Source organism: Phoenix dactylifera, unplaced genomic scaffold (genome assembly GCF_009389715.1).
Source record: "Phoenix dactylifera cultivar Barhee BC4 unplaced genomic scaffold, palm_55x_up_171113_PBpolish2nd_filt_p 000143F, whole genome shotgun sequence".
Classification (NCBI taxonomy): Eukaryota; Viridiplantae; Streptophyta; class Magnoliopsida; order Arecales; family Arecaceae; genus Phoenix; species Phoenix dactylifera.
In genome coordinates this window covers 555,463-569,713 of record NW_024067698.1, presented here as the reverse complement: position 1 = coordinate 569,713, position 14,251 = coordinate 555,463, and positions in this window count along the sequence as shown.

Below are 14,251 nucleotides of genomic sequence, written 5' to 3'. Positions count from 1 at the left end.
TTGAGAGTTGTTTTGATCTTGTATCCATGATGTTTTATAATGTATCGAGTGTATCGAGAATGTATCATTTCTGTTCTTATGTACATACGCATTTAAGTTAATGGCATTAGCACTTCCAATATGGTCTCAATGGCTTTGTAAGCATCGAAATAATACTAGAATCCTCAATCTCCCCCTTTTTGATTATTACAAAACATTGAGTATAAACAAATTGGCATTCATATGAAAAATTAGATTTAACATTTATAACATGCTTTTGGTTGTAGAATTTCAAATAGTCCAATTTAGAGTAATGTATCAATGAACCAAAAGTTTTCGGCTACTCTTATGCAAATGAATGTCAAAAAAAATTCAGTTTTGCTCCCCCTTACTCTTGTATATCATTAAAGGCAAAATTTTCAAAAGTTTGTGCCAAAACAAGAGTTTTCATTGTTATGTATCGAGGCAAGAAAAATATCTATGATTATATGTCAAAATTCAGATTTTTCTTTTTTGTCAAAATTTAGATTTTTTTTTTGTCACATGTCTCCCCTTAAGTACATAATATATGCCTCTTAGTTCAAGGTTGATGCTCATATTCTCCCCTAATATAATTTTTCTTATAGAATTTGCTTCTAGTTTCTCTCTTATATTTCTTTCCTTTTTTGTTATCATCAAAAAGAATGAATAACAATGAAATAGATAGGCATTGTAAGGACAATCAAAAAGATCATAACTCAAGAGAAATACTGTATTTCATCTATGCCAAAAGTACAGGCATTTTAGAGAAGAATACAAACTATCACAAAGAGTAAATACATGTCAAAACAAATATAAAATCTAGGAGACACTTTAAGAACATATTTTATGATAATGCTTTAGAGTTAATCAACTTTAACATAATCAAAATATTTCAATCTAAGCTAATTTATATTCAATTCAGAACATAAAGCATTATGAACATATACTCAGAAATTTCTCTTCTGTTTTGATAATATCAAGAAGATTGCAAAATAATGAAACATTAAGGATGAAAAAGTTTGGGCTTTAAGAAATGAGACATTTGAGATACGAGCCAAAAGAGATCCCTAAATATAGATTCCAAAGATAGTTTTCAAATCCAAGTGTAGATGAAATCTTTCTTAAGTTATTTTAAAGAGTATCAAAAATAATATTCAAAAAAAGTACGAATGAAAATCCACCCCTTCTTTTAAAAAAATCTTTAATATCATATGAAAATCTTTTCATTTAAAATCTTTTTTCAATATATTAAGTATGTAACAACATGAGAGCAATCTAATTAATTTTTAGAGTATAGAATAAGAGCAGATAAATATCAAAACTTATATACTCGAAAAATATATGATCATGTTGAATTATTAATTTCTTAATGATTTCAAGGTTCTTCCAAAATATAAAAGTATTGGAGCACAGATACCAAAATATAAATTCATGGCCAATTTATGATACATCTTAGAGCATACATAAAATCTAAAGTTTTAAAAGTTCTTTTTAGAACTCTTTTAAAGACTTTCTTTTACTCCTTTAAAAGATCATATCATCAAAATCAATTAACATAAATTGGCTCAGGATTGAAACACTGAAGTGTAAGCCAATAAAGCTCATTAGTAGATTCCAAAGTAAATTTTCCAATACTAAGACAATGAAATTTTTTTCAAATTAGTTTTTCAAAATAAATGATTTACCAATTAAGTACAGATGAAAATCTAACTTTTAAAAGATATTCAATGAATCACAAAGTTCAATACCAAAATATGCTCAAATTGATATCAGTTTTGAAACCAATTAGACATTAAAAGCATATTAAAAGTCCTTTGCCAAATTTACATAGAGTAATCTTTAATGATTTAGCTTTAAGAATATTCATTTCTCTTTCACTTATATAAGGCTTTTGATATCAATTCATGCTTTGTAAGTAAAATAGTTAAATTTCGAAATTGACGGTAAATGATCATGAATCAAACATAAAACATTCAAGGTATGCATCAAATGAAAGGTAACTTTTGAATAAGATGCAGAATGCAAATGGATTGAATATTCAAAGCTCCCCCTCAAAAGATGCGTTGTTCTTTAAACATTCTTTTCTTTTATTGATTTTCAGATTTTAATGATAATTGTGAATAAAATTAAAATTTTGTGATATCAAGAATGTAGAGTGATCTAGAGTTTTTCAAGATTTTATAGCAATCAATCTTTTTAAATCTTTCAAGAACAAGTTGTGCTTCCTCTTAATTTTGAGAATATGTATTGAAAACTTAATCAAAAAATAATTCTTTTGAAGCTCAAATTTTCTTCAAATGCAATTACATTTCTTTCTTTTAAGAATCATTTGAGTGAGTTTGAAAATATTTCTAGCTTTAGGATCATTCACTCTCCTTTAAAATAGCTTTTTTCCTTTTAATGATAGAAGCAATTAATTATGCAGAAGAAAATATATACATAAAAGATTAATCAAGTGTATATTTATAAATTTTCAATTTCTTAGTCGTGGTTTTCTCAGCAATGTATACATGAAGCACAATAAATCTTTTTAATATCAAAAATAAAATTATATATTTAGAAATATTTGTTTGCAATCAAGATCATTGGAAAAATACATTATTTAGACTAATTTCAGTAAACTTATAAGATAAAAAATGATATGTTTCAGATGTGTACGGAGCAAACAACAAAGGCATTAAAATTATTCTATTTTTCTTTATACTGTAGTTTTTATCTGGAAATCATATTGAGTTATTCTCCAAAATGAATGGCAATCATTGAAGCATATAATAAAAATTACAAAAATGCAAATAGTAGAAGTATTTTTAAATTAAGTTTAAACCTTCATTACAAAATCAGATTCTGAATTTATAAAAATTTTAAGAAACCTTTCAAGATTATAATTTGAGATAAGTATCTTCTACATTGTAGCTCATCTTAAATTAATAAGATTGAAAACACATATTTCAAAAAACATTAGAGCACATCCAGAATCTTTGTAATTCATATTGTATTTTGGTACAAATTGGAGGACATTATGTACTAATATTAGGCAAATTGAAAGATAAATTAGAATCAATATATTCTGCAAATTCATATTATTCTTTTCTTTTATTTTTTTTTGAAGATATTCATTAAAATAGAAGTGCCCTTCTCTTCTCCTTTTTGCAAATATATTCAACTTTTAGATTTCAAAGGTGATCATGAACGACAAATCTGAAATTTCTTGCAAAAATACTTTAGAAGAATTCGTATGTAATTTTTCAAATATTCAAGCAATTGGAACCAATTTAATAAGAAAAGTTTTGATCAGAAGGGTACAAGAGAAATCAAAAATATCATTGATAAGTATGGAATGCAAGTGAAAACAATTTTCATTAGGCTTTGAAATACAAGTTATTTCGAAGTCAAAGGTGAAGGCAAAAACTTGTGTGCGCAAAGTTAAAGCCTATTTCAAACTATAAATGTCATAAAAGGAAAATAAAATTGCTATTGGTAGAAATATGTTTCAAACAAGTTGTTCAAGCATAGAGCATTACAAGTTATACTTTAAAGAAGATATTTGTTATCTAAATATATAATTCAAATCATCATGTCACATGCAAGACATAATATGCATTAAGTTATAACATTATATATTAAAGCATTAAGAACAAGCATGTCAAAGTGTGCTTTAAGGTGATTGAAACTTCATTTTGTTTTTCCAAATTTCGTTAGTTTCATTTGTTTTTACTCTGAAATTATCAATGTGAGCAACAATCCTTCTTATATATATTTTTATTTATCTTGTCATTCATTTCCTTATTTTTATGAATTTCTTTCTTTAAGCAGCCAATGAACATTTTGATCTTCATTTCTTTTTGGTTTTTACTTTTCTATGCTCTATACTCTATTTGCTCCCTATCCGGTAGAGTTGGAAGGGGCACGAGGTACTACCACTAGCCTTCTTCTTATACCCGTCCCTAATATACCCTACACCGAATAGTTGGGTCAAATAGTGTCGGGTACTACCACTAGCCTTTCCATTGACACCATTCCTATGATGAGCAATATAGAAAGGTTTAAACCGTTCCCTTTAAAAAATATTCACTCCAAATTCTCCCTAGTTTAAATATAATTAATATACGGATTTTATTTCTTCCAAAAGAATTGCTCACACAAGTCTCACAAATGTGCCGAATATTATTTATGCTTGTTTTGCTTTTCCTTAAGATAGGAGTATTTGCTTTTACTTAGGTTTTACTTTTTTTGAAATAATGTTATTTTTTTTTCTTTATCTCTCTCTCTTTTTGTTAGTCCTCAAGTAATTTACATGAAAGAGCAGAATTAAAAAAATAATCTAATGTATCATATAGATGTATATCATGCAAATAATATTTTCATTATGCTCAAGAATTCATAGTTTATCACAAGTTATTTTAAATCAAAATTGAAAGCATAAACTTGTGTATTTCATGGTTATACATTACATAGGCAAAGGTATATTTCAATTTAGGCAAACCATAAAATAATTTCCAAAAGCATAAGTTAGTCAATACATCTGTAGGCATGATATCAAGAAATTAATAATTAAAGACTTTAATCATGCCACAATCAGATTTAAGTTATTGACTTTGCTCAGTTAATTTACAAGAGAGGTATCTGAAGTTACCGATTCATTCTGCATTCTCAAGTCAAAATACCTACTAGATTTCTTATGTATAAATTTTTTGGCTGAAGAAAATTCTCTCTCTTGTTTGCATGTGAATGTTTATTATATCTTACGTGAAGGTGTCCTTCAAGTTGAAATCTCTCATTTCTTGCTCATAGATCCTGCATTATTAGCAAAATCTTTTTCTTTCTTGAAGAAAAATCATTAGTTTCTTCAAGATACAAAACATTCATACAACATATTTTTTTTTTTAACTAGATGACTCAAAAATAAGATATGACAATAATTGAATATTGAGTCTACTCAAGAGATTGCCTTAAATATAAGAAAGCACAAGTCACTTAAACTAAAGAGATAGTTTCATTAAGTAAGAAGGTTCAAGGACACGCATGTTAGGCAATAGGAAGATTCATTAAGGTCAAATCAATTTCTTGTTTTCAAAATCAATTTAGCTTAGATTTTATTTACTTAAGATAATTATTAATAAGATATACAAGTTATGTTTTAACCAAATTATCTTAAACAATTGTTTCTATCAAAATTCTGATTATGATTCAGCTTTTAACACAAGTAATCATGTTTCAGAGAGATAAGCAATCTTCTTTTAGAGCATATAAGATTTTATTTTTGACTTATGAGAGATAGTTCAAAGGAATTAATATTCATGCTTTAAAAGATTTTTATACTCAGATTAAACATGATAGGTTAAAATAATCAGCAGAGTTCGAGATAATTTTAGAGAAAGATATTAATCATGGATACAATGATTATACTCAATGAAATATTTTAATGATCAGATTTATTGATTTTAAATTTTTAGAATAGTCCTTGAGCATTACTTGTAAGAGGGAAGACGATTTGTTATTATAAAAACTTTTAAGTAAGTTTCTTATTATGTCATAAACACATTAATCATTTATGATTGAACCAATTTGAGATGATTATGATTTAACCTATGATGCATATATGAGACTTATAAAGCAAATATAATACATTTCAGATAATCATATAAGGAATGAATGGTATAATAATAACATGATGAATTACATTCATACCTTCACAAAGGATAACATAAGATTTCATAAGTTATTATGCTCAATAAAGTTTTAGGCATGAAATCAGCATCAAATATTTATACTGGAGAAGAATTTAGATTTTTAAAAAACTTAAAGGAGAAGGTTATACATATTCATTCATTGTTTTCTTATTATCATGCAAGCACTAGAAAAAATTTATGCTAAGATTGTTGAGATAAAAAATTTACATACATATAAGGCATTTAAAGCTTTGATGCAGAGAGTATCGTAATTTTAATATATGATGTAGAATGTTAAACCTGATACTAGATTTAATGAATAAGTTGAGACTTATTTTAAATTATGTGTCAACGCACCCATTTGTATGAGAGTTCCATTTATTCCATGGGTAACTTGGCCACACCTATATCTACACCCTCATATTTTCATTTTAAGTACCCAAACTTGCTTGGGTCCTTGATGGTTAGTGCATATAGTTCCTTTTGGAAGCCAAATTTGTTTAATAGTAACAACTTTACCATTTGTTTAATAGTATTGGAACTATAGGCAAAGTTGTTATGCCCAATCTTTTTCATGTTTGAACTAAGTTATCTTATTTGATGGTTTGTTTGGTGAATTGATGGACCCTTTTATTTAGGGGTTTAAGTAAAGAAGTCCAGCCCAAGTCTTGATTTATCAAAAATAGCATGTTGGCTTTCAAACATCGTTTTAATCTTTCTGAACTTATAGTGAATTTGTTAATAAAAGATTTTAAGTTTGGTTAACTTTTTTACTTAAGTTTTGATTTTCTTCAATTAAATTTTGATTTTTTTGAATCAATTCTTCTGAATTTAACCATAAGTGTTCATCTCAGAATTTAATTTGTCTTTCATTTCAGCAGTTAGAATTTTTTTATTCTGACATTTTTAGATGTAGCTTTTTATTCTTTAAACGAAGCTTCTTATTCTTTAAATTAAGCTTCTTGTGTTCTAAGTATAAATCAGAAAAAGCATCATGAAGTTCATCAAATGTAAATCAGATTGAGCTTCAGTATGTACTTGATTTTTGAATGAGAAATCACTTTGTATTCGAGTACATACCTCATCTTCATGTGCCACAAAACATAGATTTTCAATTTTAGTTTGCTACTCTTCTTCTTTGGAGCTAGTTTCAAATTCACTAGAAATGTTAGTGCATTCATGTTTAACTTCAAGCATACTCCATATTTTTTTAGCAGTTATGCAAAAAGATATGCTGTTAAGTTCACTATCATCCAATGCACAATATAGAATATTCATGGCTTTTGCATTTTGCTGAGCCATTTTCTTATCATGATTAGTGTTTGTGTGTAGCCCATTGACTATGATAATCTATAAATCGTAGTCATGTGCTTGAATGAAAATGCGCATGCGTGCTTTCCAATGTGTGTAGTTTATACCATTAAATAGTGGAGGTCTATCAATTAATTGTCCCTCTCCTAAAAAACTATCTATTTGAGTTGTCATGATCTTTGGCTCTTTGACGGTTAGGTCAAAGTCATAAGGCAAGAAATTATAGAGTACCTGCTCTGATACCAATTGTTGCCCAAGGTGACAACCCAAGAGGGGAGGGTGAATTGGGTTTTCTAAATTTTAAGGCCTCAAATTAATTTTTAAGTGAATATGGTTTGGGCCTATGTGATAATATAGGTGCAGTGGAAGCAATAGTAGTAAAGCTCTAAACAATTGTGATTAAGTTACTTTTAGAATTTAAGCTAGAGCAATTGCTTAAGTAAAGAAATAAACCAAGAAGCACACAATGCAAACACAATCAGTATAGTGGTTCGGTGCACCCCAAAGCATCTACGTCCACTCTCCAAGCATTTTTTTGGAAATTAACTATAACTCCTGGGATTACAGTTGGATTGTTTTTCGGACTCACAATCCAAAAATCCTTACAATTGGTTTTACGAGATCATCAATTAACCTAACCGTTGGTTTTACGGCTCACCAACAACCTATGTTGGTTTTACGGGCTCACCAACAACCTACATTGATTTTACGGGCTCACCAACAACCTACACCGTTGGTTTTACGGGCTCACCACAAATCTTATAATGAATGAAAAATATAAAGCTTAAAGCTCCTAAGTGAGCAAATATAACAAATATGCACTTCAAGAAGGGATTAAAATATAATTATCGCTTTGAAGATCCTCTTCTCTTCTTTGCTGAGATTGTTTCACTCCTCAAGGGTTGGTAGAGCTCTTGAAGTCTCTTGAATTCTGCTCAGCCACCTTCTTTCAGATTTTGAGATGAAGCAATGAATGAAACTCTCTTGGATTTTCTTTTCTTTTGAATGTATACTTCAATTTCCACCAAGATGCCTTCCTTTGATGAATAGTAGCTCTTAAATACTTCTCCAACCTCCAAAAATGACTTTCTAGCGTTGGAATGGAGAAACTAGCCGTTTATAGCCGTTGGGAGCTCAAAAAGTACTTATGCAGAACTAGCCGTTATGTTGTCAGCCGTGTTAGGGTCGATCCGAGCTTTTCTGGGGTCGGCCCTCTCAGTCAATTTCAGAAAGCTGTTTTTGCAGTGGCTGAAGCTGGGGACTGGGTCAACTCGAGCTTTTCTGGGGTCGACCCGAGTTACTGTTCATCTGTGCCATATGTGCCACAATGTTTCTAAAACGTGCCATGGTCGACTCCATCTCTTCTAGGATCGACTCCTACTCTGTGCCAAGTGTTCCAAAGGCGTGCCAAATGTATCGGGGTCGACTCCAAACTAATTGGGGTTCGACTCTAAGCATGTTTTTCTGTACTTTGAAGGTTAGTTATGCACATTAAAACAACAATATGATATTCCGAGCAAATTAGGATGCTAGACACAATAAGATTTATTCTCTTAATAGTAAAAATTACAGAATTACCCTTTAAGGTAATCTTAACTTGAAACTTTATCATAATCAATTTTAAGTTTTCTCTCTTGCTCTACTATAACCCTTATCTCGAAATTTACTCTTGAGAGTTGTTTTGATCTTGTATCCATGATGTTTTATGAATGTATCGAGTATGTATCGAGCGTATCGAGAATGTATCATTTCTTTCTTATGTACATATGCATTTGCGTAAATGACATTAGCACTTCCATATGGCCTCAATGGCTTTGTAAGCATCGAAATAATACTAGAATCCTCAAAAATCGAAGGATCCAGTCTAGGGACGCAAAAGCACTATCTAATCGCTCTCAAACCCTAGCACTGCCAGATTGATTGTTGCACCAGGGTAAACCATGGTCTAGAGAAACCTAGATCCACCAGGCCGTTTCGCGACATATAGTCATGAAACTCCCTCCTGTCCACTCTATCCATGAAAACCTACACCTCCCCTCTTGTCACTCACACTCTGGACTACAGTTGAAGTCACCAACTATCACCATCAGGGATACTTGGGCGGCTAGATTGGTGATCTCCTGCTAGAGAACTCTCCTAATCCTGGTAATCCGTGCTCATTATACACACCACACAGTACCCATGGATCAGCGTCAGGTTCCGACACGATCATTACTACTTATTGGGCAGCAGTTGTAGAAAATAATAATTGTCGCCACCCTCCACCTCCACAGGACCAAAATGCCACCAGACAGCCCCTGGGAATCGACTGATAGGTCTCCCAGTCCTTCCTCAGGGGGCTGCCTCAGTCGACCGAGCCCATCGCCAAATAACCGAGTCTCACAAAAAAAATAGATCTCCGGACAGTGGACCTGTATTAACTGTTTAAAGAAAGACATGAAAGATGGCTTGGCCGCCCCCCTGCAATTCCAGGCTAGGATCTTCATGATCACAATTCGCGTAGTCGGCCTCAGACTCATCCTTCCCCTGGGCCACCGGAGCTACCTCAAACTTGCGGGCCTAGGCCGGCCCCGGCTGCTCGTCCTCATCGCATGCACCGGATGCGACACGCTGCCCGTAAGCAATCGCCACTGCCTCCTGCATGCACGACTCCCTCACAGGGTGCCCTACTAGGTGTGCCCCTACCGCACCCTCTCGTGGCGACAGTGGCTCAGCCAGACTCCCCTCAAGGTGCGGCACAAGGTGGCCCCCGGCCTCGCACCCACCGAGAGCAGCCTCCAACTGCTTACCCAATTTTAGGGTCGGAGAGCCAAACCTGGAAGACCCCATCTGAGCCTCTCCCAAAGCCCTCATGTACGTCCTACGGCCATGACTCACTCAACAGGCCCCGCGTAAGGAAGACCTGGCTTGCGGGCAGAGGGGTCCCCAGCACCGAATCCAGTCTCTGATAAGGTGGGCTGTACTGGAAAGGCCCCGCTGGCTCCTCGAGGGACCTATCCAGGATCGGCTCTTCCTAAGCCTGCAAGTCCCACTCGGCCTAGGGTCCCCAGGCCTAAGGCTGACTGGACCTGTGGGCCCACCATAGCCTGGGCCTGTGGGCCCACTATATCCTGGGCCTGGGGGGCCTGGGCTCGCGAGCCCGACTCTTACAGTGTGGCTAGGGCATGCGGATTGGCTGGGCCCGCGTGGCCCACGCACCTCGAGTGCGTGGCTTGACTGCGGCGCGTGGCGGGCCCTCGAGGCGCACCTGCCGGCCCATGTGCCCCGTGCCCAGCCCATGGGCCCCGCGCCCCGCCCTATGGGCCCGGGCGAGCTAGGCCGGCACAGTAGTAGCCGGCTGGGCCGCCTTGAATGGGCCCTGTAGCGGACCAAGGCCTACGGACGGCTTGGGCCGCTTGTTCATTTTGGCGCGGGCCTCACTCAGCTCGCTGGGCCCCGGGACAGCCCGCAAGGGAGCCGGGCTAACTTCTGGCTCCGTCTCCCTTGCTTGGCCCCGAGTCCCCTGACTCGGCCAAGCCCCCTCAGGCTCGTCAGCCGAGTAAACCCGGAGAGGGCTGAAGGGGGTTTCGGGTACAGCCCGTCCCCCCACCAGCCCGTGGCGACCGCGCGGTGCGCGACTTTCACTGGCTTTTGCCAGCCGTCGGTGTCCGACAGGGACATCGGTGAGGTCAGGCGAGCCACCAGAGATGGCAGGACAAGTCGAGGACGGACTCGAGCCCTGGTTCAGGCCCGGTCGTCTCCCTCGGCTGCGGCAGCCGGTTTTTCTGCGGGAGTCTCCGCCGCGTCGCCACCATCCAAGGGCCATAAACTGGCCCTTGGGCCTCCACCCCGGCACCGGGGAGGGTTAGGCCCGCCCCCCAGGTCCACCACCACAGAGGGCAGGCTCTCCTCCGTTCGGACAGTCACCAGAAGACGGCATGCCACCTCCAAGTGTCCCATCTGCCCACAATGGAGGCAGAGAACCGGCACATTTTCGAAGACGAAGGGCTGCCATCGCACCTTCATCTTCCCTTGGATCAAGACCCCCGATATAAGGGGTTTGATGGCGTCGACCGCCACCTTCACCCGGGTGAACCTCATTCGCCTGTCGTTGCTCAGTGATCCCATCCACCGCAATCGGCTGGATCGCCCGGGCCCGCAATGTCGAGGATGGTCGACGTCGACCAATACTCCAGCGGCAGGCGAGACAGGCGGAGCCACACCAACGCCGTTTTCACAGCGTCCTCCCTGAGCTCGAAGTCCAGGACCAAAGGCCCATGGCAAGGAGCTGCCCCGCCACCACCCACGGTCCTCGCTAAGGGCCCAGTTCCGATCCGCTGTCGATCGGAACCTCAAGGCCAGGTGGTCGTCCGTGAGTGGGACAGCCACCACCTCCTTTAGCTTGGCTCGGGCAGCCACATCCTTGAAGGGGTTCTAACATATCCATAATGGCAGTGGAAGCTAGGAATTTTAAAAATTTCTTAATAAAGTTCCTTAACATGAAACCCTTATAAGCCTAGATCACCTTAATGGTAACAATCAAATAATATATAATATAAATGTAGGAATAGAAGAATACCTCTAAACGCTAATCCAATATGAATAATCTCCACGAGGCGTCCAAGCGTCCAACCTCCAATGGTGATCCACACGAAAACTTAATTCAAGACTTTAGCTCCAAAGACTTTGATCCTTAATGCAGAAAATTCTTCTAAAGAACTCTATTGACTTGCTTTCCTTCCTTTCTAATTTTCTTCTTCTTTCTAAATTTTCTTCTAATCCCTCTATCCTAAAGATTACCACCTTGTTCTTGGGCTTAGGACACCACTAGAAGCAATGTTAAGAACATGAAGGGAACCAATGTAAGAAAGAAAAGGAACAGAGGAATAGCGGCTGGATTTGGGATGATAAAACCCATGGAGCGCTAGCCCTATTTATAATTAGGCGTGGGGAGATGCATCTCCAAAGGATGCATCCCATCCACACATCCTTTCATGAAAGGCCATCATCTAAAGGGCCATATCAAATAAGAGAAGGCGCAGATCAAGTGAGGAGGTGTATCAAATGATATGTCCTTTCATGTGGTGCCATATTTTGACCAAGTCAACATCACATGCCAATCACATGTCCATCACGCCTCACCTCTTGATCTTTCATGATGATAATCCAAGGGCTCCAATGCAAGGCGCCATTCACTTGACCCATTATGTCTTCATCCACGGTGGGATAAAGATCCAATGGTCAAAGGTGGTAGCCCTTGTCTAACCCAATCTAATTGAGTTTGAATCAACTCACCATTATGTCTTCATCCAACGGTAGATGAAGATTTAATGGTCAAAAATGAATGATTTATCAAATCTAATCCAATTAGAATCAAACCAAGCTAATTAGGTGCCAACTCTTGGCTAACCCATATTAGGATATGATCTAATCAAATTAGATCAATTAAGAATCAGATTCAAATCCAATTCGAATCAGGAGCTAAGGGTTTTGCAACACCTGCTAGGATATTTATCTTGCAAACATGATCTAATGCAATTAGACCCTTGACAGTTTTCTTGTGTGTGACCCCATTGGGTTCATACATAGTCAGCAATAGGTGTGAGTGCGAGTTGACCCAACTTGATTAGAACTCTTCTGATTTAGGTTCCAAACTGCGCGCTACCCTGAACTTTCAAATTTTAAAAGAAAAACAATCCCTTTCTGATTGGTGATCAAATTAAACTCTTTAATTCGATCAACCTATAATGACAAGTTGACGTGTTAGCAACGTGTCATGTCTACCACCGAAAAAATATGAAATTTTGGTGGAAATACCAAAAATACCCTTCAGTGGGACAGTTACCGTGCAATTCAAGTCCTTCAATTCAAACTACATTCCGATATGTATAACGAATATGCATTTAATGTTCAAACTCAAATTTCATATTCGATAATTTCTCTTAAATGCTTCTAATGATTAATTCTGAATCACTGAAGACAGTTAGAAACTTCTTTCTAATTTTCATTCTACTTTGATCAAAGACTTCCTGAATTATCATATGATTAGAATAAATGGGATGCGATCTTCTCTTACTTGAAGTGATTGATTCCTTGTTGACCTACTCATAATCTTCGTAAACAATCCACCATATCCAGAAGACCTCGTACACAACTTATTGTCATGAATGAGTGTCAACTAAAATATGGATTTATGTGCAGAAGATACCATGGGGATCTCAGGTCAAAGGATCAGTTGCACAACTCCCACTAAGAAAATCATCTTTTGACATGTAAGTAAGACTTCATAAGATATTCTCTTGGCAGGTCAATTCAGTGAACTCATTCCTCTAATGAGCATCCACATCTTTGTATTAGTGTCTCCACACAAGTGATTGTGAGATCAATCACCCTCTGCATCGAGCATACATAAGACGTGCCAGTCTTTCCTGTAATATTGATCCCCGACTCAATGTACCAACGACTGCGAATATTTAAGATTAGAATTTTAGAATTTTATGTCTCACTAGTATGATCTCATCATAGCCCTAAAAACCCATTATCCTAATATAAGGGGTTCATCACAAATATAATAAACAGCGTATGATGAAACACCAATGCCTTTATTCATAATTAAATGTCATGTACATGATTTGGATAAATCAAAAAGAAAAATCTTTCGCAATACATATTGTGATTGGCTTGTAGGGCATCTATTCTTTTCAATCCTTGGCCACCAATTCTGCCGGAATGCGACGGCCAAGGCTGTAGACTACCGCTACCCGCCTTTCCCACTCTAGCCGAGCCGCCGAATGATTCCTCCGGTAGTGTCAAGACTACCGAAAAACGATGACTCAGCCGCTCCACCTCCGCGGCCGTGGGCCATTGAGTCACCTACGGTCCCAGTCTCGACCAGGTGCCGGAGCTCTCCCCACGCCCGTTAGACTTACGCTGCCGCTCGCCACTCCTCCGTTTTCTTCCACGCCGGGCTGTTTCCTCTTCCGGTTCATGGTTGTGGGAATTGCCACCCTGCAAGGAAGAAGACCGTTAGTGAAGAAAAACGAGAGCTACCCTGAGACGTCGAGCTGACTGCGAGACCCTAGCCATCGTGCTTCCACCGGGTGCCGTACGCTTGCCCCTCAAAGATTCTAACTGGCCGGCTCGACGCGATGTCGGTGTGCCCCTTCGCCTTGACCGGCGACGACCTCGCCGAGCTCTTCACTAATGGAAACTAGCCATTAACACCTCGGAGGAGATTTCCCTCCCCAGAGTTTCTCTCTAAAAACCAGCCATTTTCTTTTATATAGACTGTT